The 15,862-nt window shown below is 28.3% G+C and overlaps 1 protein-coding gene across 1 annotated transcript in view; it reads left to right on the top strand.

Moving 5' to 3' along the window:
• The window catches only part of LOC143197308 (metabotropic glutamate receptor), a 202,723-nt gene that overhangs the window by 108,056 nt on the left and 78,805 nt on the right, over positions 1 to 15,862 (top strand). The gene's annotated exons all lie outside the window — the stretch shown is intronic.

Below are 15,862 nucleotides of genomic sequence, written 5' to 3'. Positions count from 1 at the left end.
TATATAATTATGTGTTATATTATTAACTAATAATGCAATAAATAAGTAGTTTAACAAGAGTGGCCAGAATATAAAATATATATGTCATTTCGTCTTTTTGATGAAAACGAAGACACCTGGAGGCGTGAAATTTGGCACGGAGGAATTTTTAGGCCTAAATTTTTTATGTAATATGCAGTACAAATAAGAAAACCATATTCCAATCAAACGAAATACGCTCATATGGAGCCATCAGGAATGGCCGTCAGATCGGTGACAAAATATATAAACAAATATGTTCAACTCTGGCCAAGACTCTGCCAGCTCCATCTCTTATATGTTGCGTTCGTGGATTCTCCCGTACGTAACAACCACGGATGCGTAATATTTAAAATAAACATCTGGCAGCGTTGTATCGCAAAATATCAGCTTTAAGTTCTGAAATGAAAGTGAGTGTGACTGATTTCAAATAATATTACCGCTATATTCATATTCACACATCTTGTTAATTACTACCTGTTAAATTTCTAGAGTTCATTTCGTTTAAACCGAGACTGAATCCCATCTTCCATCATAATTACGAGGGGGTCATCAAATATAAATGGTAATTTTGTAAAATCAATTTATTGATCAATGGTATACACAAATTAAACATTTAACATTTTTCAATGTAGTCACATACACAGCTCTACATACTTTTGCCACCGATTGGAAACATTGAATATTCCTACTTTATAAAAAGTTTGAGGGCGAGTTGTCAGCCATTTGCGCACATACTCCTCTACGTCTTCATTGCTTTCAAATATTTTGTCTCCAAGTGATTCTTTAAAGGGCGCAAACACAAAGTAGTCAGAAAGTGATAAGTCAGATCTACAAAGAGGGTGCTCGAGGGTTTCCCAGCGCATTTTTTCCAATTTATTCCTTCTGAAAACTGCTGTGTGTGGCCTGACGTTGTCATTGGAACAAGTTGATTAGTGGTGATAGATAATTCTGAGACAATATAGCATCCCCAAAATCTATGCCTTGAAAAGAGTGAAAATTTCCGATGGTTTAACACTTTATAATAGTCACGCACGTGAATTTACGACTCCCGTAGATTAATCGAATAATATTGAGATTTACGGTACAAATAGCTAATGCATCATCTAAGCAAATGATATAAATTGGAAACAAATGTGATACTTTAAACCCTGGCCTTATAATTTATAATATAAGCTTTTCAATCGGAATAAGTCGACGTTGACATCGTGTGGCATCCATCTTAACCTGTATCTAATTCTAACATCAGATAACATATGTGATACGAAACCATCAAGTCAAACTAAAGGATTAAGAATCATGTCCTAGTAATAAAGTTTTATTATTCAAATGTTCGTTAATATAACGTTACGACAATTTTGCATCAGACATAATCACTCATCAAGGTTTGTCGCAGCTTTATATTCGAAACTCAATTTAACCAATTGAGCTTTATTTCAATTGGACTTACTGCTTAATATGCCATTTAGTTAATCGATTAGCCGATGAGCAAGTTAAAAACTATCTCAGAAAGGCTGGGTAAGACATGATGTGTCCTACCCAGCCTGACTACCGTTACATCTGTGATGGTTGTTCCTCATAGGATTTACAACCCTTGGTGAAATTTGAACCCGCAAGTATAGTAGCACTAAGAGAACAATCTTGTCGCTTTAACCACTGCACTGTTACCAAGACGGCACATCACCTTGGCAGTATACAAGAGAACCCGAGGGCCATATCAATTCATCGATAGATAAACTACTTCATGAAAACAACATAACAAATAAAAAACAGGAGCAAAATAATATAAATACATTTAGATATTAACAGATATTTACTGTAAAAAACACAAATTATGTTATTTAAAAAGTAATATATATTACAATCTATAATAAAGAATGAAACATTAATTACTACTCATTGATAAAGAGAACTCCACTATAATTGATGTTAATAAAATTATTACACACTCTTAATTCAATAAAACGTCTGATAAAATCGTATAATATTTTGCCTTAGACGCAGCCATCAAGTTTTATCAAAATAACGCCGAAAAAATACAGCGATTCTATTTTAATTACTTTTTTTTAATCTTGCTACATCGATTAGATTGCTTTTTTCTATTTGAGATTAAGGTTTTTTTCCCCAATTTCCAGTGAATTAATCTAGTATTTAGCCTTGGTCCTCTGGTTCTTGTCTTGATTTATAGACTTGCCCTTTCTCAACCTTTTTTTTAAACAAAGCATTAACTAATTAACCTAGTAATTAACCTATTGTGAGTTATCTTTGTCAATAAATTATTTCATTCATTTTGAAACATAAATATTTCTTAATATATAAACAATATTTAATATAATAGATTGGTAGATTTTTCATAATAGATGGCCTTAAGTCGAATATACCTGGTAATACTTATTCAATCAAGCCAGACTGTAGCATGTTGGAAAGGCAACATTAAGTCAAAAGTTAAAGATGAATTTTGTCACAGTTCTCTAATAATTGAAAACATAATTCAGGGCGCCAGTTATAGTTACTGAAATTAACATCCACCTGAAATCATTCAGAAACAGTTAAATAATACTGGATTCCAGAAAGGTTCCAGAAACGAAAAATTGGCCGAGTTTTCTTTTGTCAATGGATGTCAAAATGGCAGCCGAGCAATGAAAACTAAATATCGCTGATCAAAGCATGATTGACGATGAAAGCATTGACGCCAATGATACGTTTGTTGGGATTGACAAGAAATTGTTTATCATGAGTTGCTCGAACCTCGCAAATTCAATAGATTCTATTGAAACTATCCAATGGAACTATTTAAAAAATAAAAGGCAGTTTAATAGCCTTTTATTGACTATATAATATTGGCTAGGATTGACAGAAGAACATTAAGAAGAAAGTTTTGATGGATTCACAGTAGAACAGTACTTTTTCCAATCCCACTATCCTGTATTCCGATATCAGTAAAATCCTTTTAATGCTGTAAAGAAACTTCAAAAGAGCTTCGCTTGTGAAATTTACTTGGTTCAGTTTTTCGATCAGAAATGTAAAATAATTTAGAGTGGCAAAATTATGCTTTTAAACTATCAATTAATTAGTTTAATAATTAATCCGATTAATATAATCGTTTAATAATTGTTTTGTAAACATGTTTAAAACCGATTTTAAAACATTAATATATCCATATATTCATGAAGAACTTTATTTATTTATATTTAAATAATATTTTATATCAATGCTAATTGTTCGGTATATAATTTGTAATTACATTTGTTTTAATTATTTTGATTTTATGTCATTTTATCTTAATTTTGAATAATAAATCTGGCTAAGAAATTCAAGATAAATACGGTGAATACGGTTCAAGATAAAAACATTTAAACGAAAAAAAAATTATTTTGCATGATCACTAAAGGGTTATAGCTGAAGGAGACTAGTTAGCTGAAAGGTGTTAGTTAGTAGTTTAAAATATTTAGCTATACGTGTTAAGACAAAGCTTTGAAAATAGTAACGAAACGAAAGTTATTTCCGGAAACATAAACTTAAAAACACATTTATTTAATTTACTTTAACTTCTTGCTTTTAACTTCTTCGTTCCTGCAATACATAGATCCTGTAATGGTGTTTAGGAAGCTTGCGTTGCTCTTCTACATCAGCTGTTACTAGTCTTCGATTGATGAAAATTATTTTCCACAAGATCAACCAAGTCAATGAGGGCTAAACATGGCAAATAAACATGTCTTAATAAATAATTCTTTATTTAACTGAATTTGGCGGTTAAACGGTTCTTTGAACTGTGTCAGACGGTGGCTAAATAATTCTACTACTTACTTTACACTTACAATTTACAACACAGTAATGTTAGGATAATAATCTGACTTTATGTTTGAACTAGTCGTCCACGATTAATGTTTTTGCATTCCAAAAAAAAAACTTCTTTGCCCGATTTTTGAAAACAAACTTACTTTGGCGCTAGGTGTCCGGTTACTCTATCCCTTTAGATTTAGGATCATAGATCTCATTAATATGAGATTCATATTATAAATGGATATGGATTCACAAAATCCTTTTAATCCTTTCTAAAATCACACAAGAATGTATTTTTGATCCGTTGTTAGAAATGTGGCACCCATTTTGCATAAATCTTGTTATATACTTACGAAAAAATAACGTCGAGTTCTTAGTTGTAGTGTCTAAATACAAATGTTACTTTAATGAGCAACTTCAAGATTTAATCGATAGTTGTTGATTGAATATTGAAGGCTGCTCGGATACCAAAAAATTAGAACAATATTAAAAAATATATCATCAAATATTCAAATTACATTTTTATTCAATTCAAGAATCTTAATTTTCACTATTTTATATTTTTTGTAGCTTATTTCTTTTTTAACATTTTATCCTTATACTTGCAATGAAAATGTAATGTTAAGAAGAAAACCGAAACTTTAATACACATTTCACAGTTCTACTCAAGTTATATAAGAAAAATCGTAGCTAAGTAAGGTTTATATCGATATAAGATATGTGCATTTTAAAACTGACGGTTGAAAACAACATATACTTCCCAGACCTAATATTTCTAAACGACAATCTAGCTTAAATCCGTATGCGGCATCAGATAAAAAAGGACCAGATTCCATTCAAGGGAAACACTTATTGTTGATGACAGCTCAGACAGTAAAGAATACGTACAATCATGTAATATAGAGATATAGAAAAAAGTATTCAACGTTTTTCCGAACAAATAAAATGGTTTGTTAGCAAGCCTGGCTATAAAACAAAGAAAAATCTAGACTTTGTTGAAACGAGTGGTGTTATTATGTCATTATGAATTCGTTTTAAACTTCTTTTTTTCTGGTTTACCACTCCAAACTAACTCTACTTTTTGTCACCTTGCTTTAAATCGTTAAGTAAAAAATATTTCTTTTATTATTTGACTTGATTACACTATAAACTGGTTAGACGAACTAAAATAGGTTCTAACATATTTTACATTTATTTTAAAAACATATTAAACATTATATGAACGACATGTTATATTTAATTGTATTTTAGGTGTCAGAGTTAACTTGTGAAACTTCTCTATATAATAATATCAATATATTATATTACATTTAGTAAACTACATAATAATTAGCCTAATAATTGACCTGATTATACTATTGTTTTTGTAAATATTTTAAACCTATTTTATAATATTAATATCACCATATATTCATAAAAAAATATTCGATACATGTTATAAACAATATTAATTAAAACTAATTGAAGTTATGTTTTATATTAATAAACTCTATAATAACTAACTCTACTTTTTACCATGTAGTTTTAAATTTTAAGTAAAAAAAATCTTTTAATATTTGAATTTATTACACTATAAACTGGTCAGATGGACTAAAATAGGTTCTAACATATTTTACATTTATTTTAAAAATATATTAAACATTATATCAACAAAATGTTATATTTAATTGTTCTTTAGGTGTCATAGTTAGCTTGTGAAACTTCTCGATATAATAATATCAATATATTATATTACATTTAGTAAACTACATAATAATTAGCCTAATAATTGACCTGATTATACTATTGTTTTTGTAAATATTTTAAACCTATTTTATAATATTAATATCGCCATATATCCATAAAAAAATATTCGATACTTGTTATAATCAATATTAATTAAAACTAATTTAAGTTAAGTTTAATATTAATAGACTCTATAATAACTAACTCTAGTTTTTACCATGTCGTTTTAAATTTTAAGTAAAAAAAATCTTTTAATATTTGAATTTATTACACTATAAACTGGTTAGATGAACTAAAATAGGTTCTAACATATTTTACATTTATTTTAAAAATATATTAAACATTATATGAACGAAATGTTATATTTAATTGTATTTTAGGTGTCATAGTTAGCTTGAGAAACTTCTCGATATAATAATATCAATATATTATATTACATTTAGTAAACTACATAATAATTAGCCTAATAATCGACCTGATTATACTATTGTTTTTATGAATATTTTACACCTATTTTATAATATTAATATCGCCATATATTCATAAAAAAATATTCGATACATGTTATAAGCAATATTAATTAAAACTAATTTAAGTTATGTTTTATATTAATAAACTCTATAATAGCTACTTTTTACCATATCGTTTTAAATCGTTAAGTAATAAATATTTATTTCATAATTTGACTTAATTACGGGATAAACTAGTTAGATAATTCAACTAAATTAAGTCAATAAATAAAATAAGTAATATATGATATATTCATTTTAAAATTTTATCACACCTTATATTTGAGCCGGCTTGGTCGGCGTAGTGGTCAAGGCGACAGTAAGGTCCTCCTACTGTTGCGATAGTCGCGGGTTCGAATTCTGTTGGGACATGGACATACTTGTTTGGATATACATGGATATACATACTATGTTTGTAATTGTAAATGTCTTTATAGGCAACGGTGAAAAATCTGTAAGGAATAACCATCCCAGTGTCACCGGTAACCAGACTGGGTAAGACCCGATGTCTTCTGGGATGGTCTCTTAAGTTGGTCACCGACCAGCCAGTAGGCTTAATGCCGATGACCGTGGTTTGTAGCCCACATTAAACAGTAGGTCCAGTCAAAATCCACCAAAAGAACCTTATATGTACGAGATATTATATATTTATTTTCCTTTTTTAGGCGTCAGAGTTAGGCTGTAAAATTTTAAATATATTCAAGTATATTAATCTAAAATTAGTTATTATCAGATGTCATTATTTACTGAAAAAATAGCAATTCATTTCAATAAAATAACTTTAAAGATATTCGAGAAAACCAATATCTTTTATATATTTTGAAAAATCGTTCGGTATTAATTTTTTTATTAAATGTAATTTTAAAGCTCAAAAGTATGGGATATATTAAACTAATAAATCTGATTGCTGCAATTTAACATTTTCACTAAATATTAAATATTATAATTATATATGCTTTAATCTGTTATACATGTTTCTTAATGAAACTGACGGTCTAAAATTATGTTCAGATTGTTCCTTTTGGTATAGCTCCACGTCTCGGCCTATAACAATTTTAGCAGTATCAGCAGCAAAAGTACTATCGCATCACCGGTGTACAATCTATTACCATGCGATACTCCCGGTAGTATTTGTTTCAATTCCGATTAGTTCAAATTGATGTGCTGAAACTATGTTATTATTCTCTATTAGTTACTTCAATATTTAAGCAGAATTTTTAGGTAAAATAATAATTAAATAAATGTTTAATTTTTACTGAAAATCAAACCGAGCGAAACTATCATGGAATATTGAGACATCAAGATGATTTTTAAAATTCCTAAAAACCTGCATGGCAACTGCATTTCAATCAATTAATAATCAATTAAAACTATAAACGTAAACAGCAACTTATTCCATTTAGTATTATGGAGTTATTCAGTGTAGTCTAAGCGTTTATCTTGGATTGTTCAGAATTGTCTTTTGAACATTTTCAAACACTTTGGCCAGGCGCAAAATGGGACGCAGCTTTGTGAGGTGATTTTTTTGTGGATTGAATAAAAAACGATAGTTAACGCGCAATATTGCTTCGCAGCATGGTGTTGCTCAGTTTTGGCTAACGTGGTCCTGCGGTGTTCTTGTTCCAATTTTTCGTGCACAGTCACGGTAAGTTTGGGATGCCGAAAAAATATCGATATATAGATATTTTTCGGAGAAAAATTGATATTTTTTATCGATATTAATAAAACTTATCTCAATTCTTCTATTATCTCAATTGTTTATCTTATCTCTAAACTCTTAACTCTAACTCTCTTAACTTATCTTATCTCAATTGTTTTTATTACAACAGTCTAGAGGACCAAAAAAGTTCGACAATAATGAATTGCAAGAGTTATTGGTAGAAATAACAGCTCAATATCTCAAAGTTCAAACAGATTTGTAGCTGATTAATGAATTATTTTCAGACGTTTAGATGCAATTGGACTCATCCAAAATAAAACTGAAAATGCGCCTTTCAAGCTCAAAAAGTCATAGGTTAGTCCAAGAGAACCATCCATATTAACATTGAAAGAAAATATTCATAATCATAAAGTCTCGCAGTGGATATGGTGGGATAAGTAAGGTGTAGTGTATTGTGAGCTACTAAAAATTAATTAAACTGTTACTGCTCGGACACATGTTGCAAGAGTTATTAAGGATACACTGTTGCGTTCGCATGGGAAGTTTTAGCCAAAACTAGTGTATTCATCAGACATAGTTCTTATAATTTAACTTTCAAAGATATTCAATTTCTTCATCATAAAATCAATATGTTTATGACAAGACATAAAATTGTTTAATGATGAAAAGTTCATTTTTCGAATTAACCATTGTTGTTTCTAGTTGAAAATGTTATAAAATGCAGTATTATAATATTAATTCATCTATTGTCGATAAAAATACACATAAAATTTCTTGTTACAAAAATTATCTATAATGTAAATTATTCAAAAGAAAGTCCTTATTCGTAACCCTCACGAATATTTAAATAAAAATGCTCTTGGGAATGGAGAGATGCCTTTAAACTGAGTAACGGTAGACAATTAATTCTCTAAACTCAGAAATGACAAATATAAACTTCTTCTAATAGTTTGAAAGAAGAAAAATGGTTTGTAACTGAAATATTGCCCGTTTATTTGAAAAGTTTTCTTTTTTTTTTCTCCGAGATAACCGGTTATATAATCCATCTGTATAATCAATTCAAGAAAAAAATAAATATTCTAGACAGTTTTCGGTAAAAATCTCACACAAAAATGATTAATTGTTTATCACTCTTGTCGCTATTTAAAAGGAAATACGAAATAATATTAATTTAATATGAACGCAATTTTCTTAAAAACAGAAACGAACTCCAACGTTTCGTTATAACGAGCATTCTTTTATTCTTATTTAAAATTCGGCTTCAGCAATTTGTGTGACTCAGCTTTAGGACAAAATATTTGATTATTAATTTATATTACGCTACCGAGAAAGTTTTCTTTGGCCTTTTAATTACGAAAAAAAAATGTCTTTATATTTTCCCATAATATATCGTTAATTACGAACATAGTAATTAAGAACTATTTTTAATATAGAGGACGGAAGCCAGACAGTTTATCATGTCATTTTTTAAATGTTTTTTTACAGACGAATTAGAGCAATTAATTAATTTTAAACAATTGTCGTACCTTGAAGGTATTAGCATTTACACTACACGTCGCAAAAACATTTAAAGCTAACTGATACAAGTGACACAGGACTAATTTCGTAAATACGAGGGGGAATCAATAAATGGTAATTTTTATCGACTGAAAACAGTCGAAACAGTCGATAGTTAAAAAACTAGCAAAAACTGAAAATAGTCATTACTATTTTCAATCAAATGCACGTTTCTACTGATTTTTTTTTAATTCGTGATATCAGACGAAAATGTACGAACCCTATCCTGTATAAATTGTGCGAGAGAAAAAAATGGAGATAATTGCTTGGGGCATTTAATTTTATTTGTGCTTATATTTTCCAACGGTAGTATATAGCAATTAATAATTCTATTTTCAAGGAAGTAGAATTATTTTTATACTGCAATGTTCTGCGAATCTGTAAAAGGAATGGAATTTTTCTATGGAATGGAATAATACTCCCCAAATGTTTTATCATATTTTAATATGTTAATTGCTATTTTTAAACAATATACTATAATAAATATAGACAATATTAAGGAATTGATAAAAAAGACGAAAAGCTAGAAGAATATGGCACAGAACCAAAAATGCTGTAGACAAAACAATATTTAATATAATTCGTAATTAGACAAATCAAAAGATTAAATAATATAAACAGAGTTGCTTCGAAAAATATGTAAGTGAATTAAATTATTTGAACAATTATCGCAAGTACAACAGAACAGTAGTACTAAATTAATTTGTCAACTAAGATTGTACTAAACATATTTAATAAAGGATAATTAAAAAAATGTAAATGGTTGTAACGAAAACCCACGATTGGATATTATAGAGCAGCATCTCTATAAGTTTCTAAAAGTATTTCATGAATTTCAGCAGCATGTTTCTTATAATAAAAAATAATAATAATGAATGTCCGAAATGCGTAAAATGACTGAAGGGTTGAATGATCTAAATATACTGAATAACTCATTAATACTAAACACAAAACTGTTTTTAATGAAGGAAATTATTTTGTGTCAAATGTAGTATATTGTATACTCCTTAATATGAATCAACTGTTAAAATATTTCATAAATAATTTAACAACTAACGATTATTCTTTTTAATAATCAAACACTGGTTGTAACATCTCATTAATGTCATATGATGTAGAAAAGAATAGATAAACTTCAAATGTTCATAATCATAGAGAAACGTCAGCTTTAAAATACCTAATAAAAAGGCTCTGATCGATGGTAGGAAAAAACGGTCTAAAGCAAAATTTCTAAAGCCATAACTAAAAGTTTCTACGCTTACAATGCCTGCACGGATATGTTAACACCCTTTTAGATAAGATAACATGTTGACATTTGGCATTCTTAAAGATAATCCCCCCACACAAGCCAGAAAAGAGGATTTCCAACCATAGTGTTTCCCCCCTAAGGACAAGATTAAAATCAGATATTTTACAGCTTTTCATGAAGAAAAAACACCTATATACCTGTTATTAAATTAGAATTATATGTTATATGATAGTTTAGTTTAACATATTTATTTTTATAAGTATTTAAACAAATATTAACAGCATTACATTGTTAACTGATTTAATGCTTATATTCTACATTTAATATGATAAAAATAGATCAGTAGTGTAATAAGATTTATATAATATTAACATAAAACTAGGCAAAATTACTAGTAGTATTAATGACTTTAATTCATTAAAAATAACCCAGAGTATATAACCTTATGAATTTTACTTTATTTTGATTTATGTGTTACTTTTGAATTACCTTAATACATAATAGGAATATCTAATTAATTTCATAATTAATACCAGACAAAAACATTTAATTGAGCTTTTTTTATATAACGAGTTAATTCGTATACATTTCAAGTACAATCACTAATTCAATATTACTACTCCATTCAATAAAACAGTGAATTTACGTCATTTGAATTGATGACAAAACGTCTCAATGTTACCGCATCACCTCTGAGTTTTAGTTCAATTTGGCTTTGACATACAAAAAAATTCTAATCTAAATAAAATAATTACACAATATTAGTGTTATCAAAAATAATTTATTTTAACATATATTATCGAAAGATTTATAATTACAATTACTCTTTGCCATACCACTTACTAGTTAGACTCCTAGGAGCATTTTTATGTAGTGGTATCCCTAGAGGTCAACCTCAGAGTCAAAAGTCAGATATTTTACAGCTAATGAAGAAAAAAACACCTACATACCTGTTATTAAATTAGAAATATATGTTATATGATATATGAGTTTAATTTAACATTTTATATTTTTATGAGTATTTAAACAAATATTAGCAGTATTACTTTGTTCACTGATTTAATACATATATACTGCATTTAAAATGATAAATATAGATCAGTAGTGTAATAAGATTTATATAATATTAACCTAAAACTACGCAAATTTATAAAGAGTACTAATGACTCTAATTCATTAAAAATGACCCCGAGTATATAAACTTATGATTTTATTGATTAGTTAGTTTTATATTACCTATTACATAATAGGAATAGTTTAAATTTAATACCAGACAAAAACATATGATATATATATATATATATATATATATATATATATATATATATATTGTCGCGGTTTCGCCCATTTGAAGCAGTTTTTTTCGCCTTATGGTTGTCTGTGGTTTTACCATTTGTCGACAACAATATAAAATCCGACAAGAAAAAACAATCATAGTAACTCACTAGAGTACTCAGCCCGGTTACTAAACCAGGCTGAGTTATTGTAACTTTGATAACTCAGAAAGTGTGTTAGTCTTCTCGAAAATCAGAAATTCCTCTTCAGCTTTCGGATCTGCTAATTTGAACATATGAACTCTAATTTAGTAAATAGAAGATAGAAAGCTTCTGCAAAGAAATTATTGTATTATCCAAATGAAACATAAAAATAAATTGGACATGTTTTAAGTATCATATAATAATTTCGTTTTCTTAAATTGTGACAAGTCAAGGACGAAAAAGATAAATTAAACAATTTTTACATTGGCCCATTAATGAAAAAAAAACAGTAAACCCACATTAATCAAAATATTAATATTATGAACAGTATTTTTTATAACCCGTTGTTTTAAATATCAGATGAACTTTTATAGTTTATTTAAATACTACATATATATAAAAAAATTACCATTGAAACTGGTTGCTTTTATTAGCATATAATAACGAATTACATTAATGTAAATTATAAGTGTATCTAATCATTACAATTTTCAAATTTAATTATATTACTATAAGTTTTGTCAGAAGTAAATTACCAAAATATACTAAAAATAAAAAAATGACCTGCTTTTTGTTCTATTATTGATCGCTGAGCACAAGGATACCGAATATATTAAAGGAAATGCCATGAAACAAACAGACAAAAGGAAGGAGTGCAGAGTTATGGCACAAAGCGATGTTTTTTCGGTTTTGCGCCTGATAGAGATTAACTGCAATTGTTCGTTAATTATATCAGAATAATATTAGCGATAATATTAACTACTTATTAAAATTCATAAAAATATTATTGTGCTATTTATGTAACTCTCATTCTGTTATTCTAAACATACACTTAACAGAGTCATTTGATTGTATACGTATTTATACTTATACGAAATATAGCTGTCCAAAAACTCAAAATCAGATTTTATTCTGTCAAAAAAATTAAGAATGAATTTTCGAAAGAAACATACATTAACATATTTATCTTTAGGTTAACATTTATTGACAACAATGAGTATAATATCATTTTTGCTATGTCTCTGGCAACATGGAGTTACCCTGTCGAAAGAACGATGTTAGTTTGGCAGCGAACCCAGCATGGATCTTTGCAATTCATTTTCTTCGAAATATTTTGGTCCTCTGGTAGTTCTTTATTATTGACATCAGAATTTCCACTTTTAAATCGTTGAAACCAAAACCAACAATTGGGATATGATGGAACATAATTTTAAAAAAGCATTTGATCTGGCAGCAGATTTCTACTAATCAAAATACAAAAATATTGAATGTGGAAGAAGGAATTTTCAGCGTTCAGTGATTAAAGTCTATACCCACTGAGTAACTCAATATTATATTCTAATTGTTATTCTAATGTGTATATTCGATTATTCGTGGTTGAGATATCAGCTCTATTTGCTCCTCACCATCTACATCTACATTTAATGTTTAATAATTTAAGGTATGAATTGCTTTTTATAAGTTTATTTATTCTATTTATTTTTAACTGGTATCCTAAGGCATAAGTAAACTTGTCTAGGGATGTATCTTTAGGTATTTGTGCACATAGCACTGTAATGATGACCTATGCACATTGAAACTAATTGTATGCTTTTGAAAAAAAAATCGGATCGTTACAGATTTCTTAACTCTTTTCATACAACGTTCTTAATATCCTTTATAGCAGGATTTTGGTTTTCCCCTAGAATAAGAGGAATCTTCGACACACCAAAACTACTTAAGGCAAAAACAACAAATCACGGTTTCGAAAGGGAAAATGTTTAATTTTCGCACATACAAAACGCAGTCCATATCCGAAATTCACTCCATAGTGACAGAATACCCAATAGCTAGGCTACCGATTGATAAATCATTGGTCCCTCTGATTCGTTATGTTCGAACAATAAGCGAAACAAATCTGAATATTTATTTGAGGCATTTATATTAAAAAGTCACTGTCTATCACAAGGAAAATTTATTTTCATTACTGGAAAGCATATGTCTAACTATTTTTATACTTAAAAGAAAATAATTATCATAATTATATATGAATTATGGTAATATATAACCGTTCTCATAAAAATATCGTATAAAGAAGCGTTGCACAAAATATATAAACTGGCCAAAATCATATTTTATCGCTTCTCATGAAGATAAACTACCTCAGTACCTGTTACGAAATAAAAATTAACTTTTTCTTTCGACGCTTGTGAGAAATTGATGTTTCAGCTGTATAAAAACCATCGTTTCGATCTCTGCGAAGTATTGCCATCAACAATTTTACGAGGATAGTCGCCAATTTTAAACAGTTTATTGTCACTTTTAACTGTAATAAAATATATAATATAAAAAGTATTGTACGATTTTTCTGGCTTTTATTTCACTTTTATTCGATCGTGTTGATCACATCTGATGGAAGATAATTAAACTTTTGTATTTTTATAAGAACAATAATTTTACAGAAAATATGACAAAAAAGCAATCCAATCTTCGACCAATATATTATCTTGGTATCTTAGTTTATTGAAAGGACTATGTAAATAGGTTATATTCAATTAACTGAAGCAGGTGATAGTCAAAACTAACAATGTTTAGTAAATATGACGGATGAAGTAGGACATCTCAGTATCGTCAATTTTTCATTACTGGACTCAGAAATTGACAATATTACTTATAGTGCAGAACAGTATATTGTTCATTGTCTCAGGTTCAATGTGATTTATTGTTTATAACGATGATCAGATCTGTTTAAAACGTAATACCCCATCTGATCTCATTCTTTAACACCAGTAACTGTTTCATTTAAAAATGACTTCTTTCTTTCTTTGAAGCAACATTTTCATATAAGCAACGACTAGACGGCTTTTGACTAATACTTCTTTTAATTAAAGTATAGATTTTTCTTCTTTCTGAATTTGTTTGACGATACTTAAGCGTTTATCTATATTTTAACAATTTACAGTTAATGTTGTCGCAAGTTATACTATACAAGCAAACTAATATCGGAAAAGGGATCATCTTTTTGGGCATTTACCATTACTTTGCTATATGCAATACAGCATTATTAATACTCCAACGGCTTCTGGATGATTTACTAAAATTGTTATTTTGACATCTTAATGCTGAAAAGGGTTAATACATAGTTCTATAGTATAGAGCTGAAATATAGACATAAAGACTCGAATTACTAATAGCTATAATAATATATTGAGTGCTGCCTTTTTTACACACATATATATTATAATATAAGTTGAGGAAAATAAATACACTTTTTATATTTTTGAAAATGAGTTAATTCGTATATATTTCCGTATATATAAAATATAATTCACAACTATAGAAATTATTAATTTTTTGGATGAAAGATTGAAAGCTTTGTTAGTAGTACAGCAGCTTTATATTGAAAAAAGTTATCAAAAGCAAATTTCCAGATTGGGAACATACGAATCTAATGAGAATAAATTAATTTAACATCAAAACATAAAAATAATTAAGCACTGTATTTTTGAGGGGTACAATCTGAAGTGTATAGTCAAACAATTCCATTGGCCCAAAATTCGGAAAAAATCATCACGTAAAACATTTATTGTTCTAGCAGTTGTACAAATCCGTTTTGGCCTAAGTTTTACGTTGCCTACAATAATATTTCTTAATCTTATTGTTTATTTAAGTAAACACAAACCCAAACCATTGTTAAAATTAGGAAATAGCTATGACCAACGGTTGCTGATGTCATCTAGTATGAATTTTTGAATAATTTTAACCACAACAAAATTTTCGTCAGTGAAACACAGCACTAGTCGATACTTTTCCATCCAATCTCTTCGTCATTATTTGAAGATTGTGTTTTGATAGTGTGGCGTCTGAAATATGTTAAAATCTTTTCTACAGTATTAATTCCCAT

This window comes from Rhynchophorus ferrugineus, unplaced genomic scaffold, assembly GCF_030347505.1.
Source record: "Rhynchophorus ferrugineus isolate W39M unplaced genomic scaffold, kcgeb_rfMv2 rfM5, whole genome shotgun sequence".
Lineage (NCBI taxonomy): Eukaryota > Metazoa > Arthropoda > Insecta > Coleoptera > Curculionidae > Rhynchophorus > Rhynchophorus ferrugineus.
Note: the sequence above shows the minus strand (reverse complement) of the source record. Positions and strands in the feature narration are given on the sequence as shown.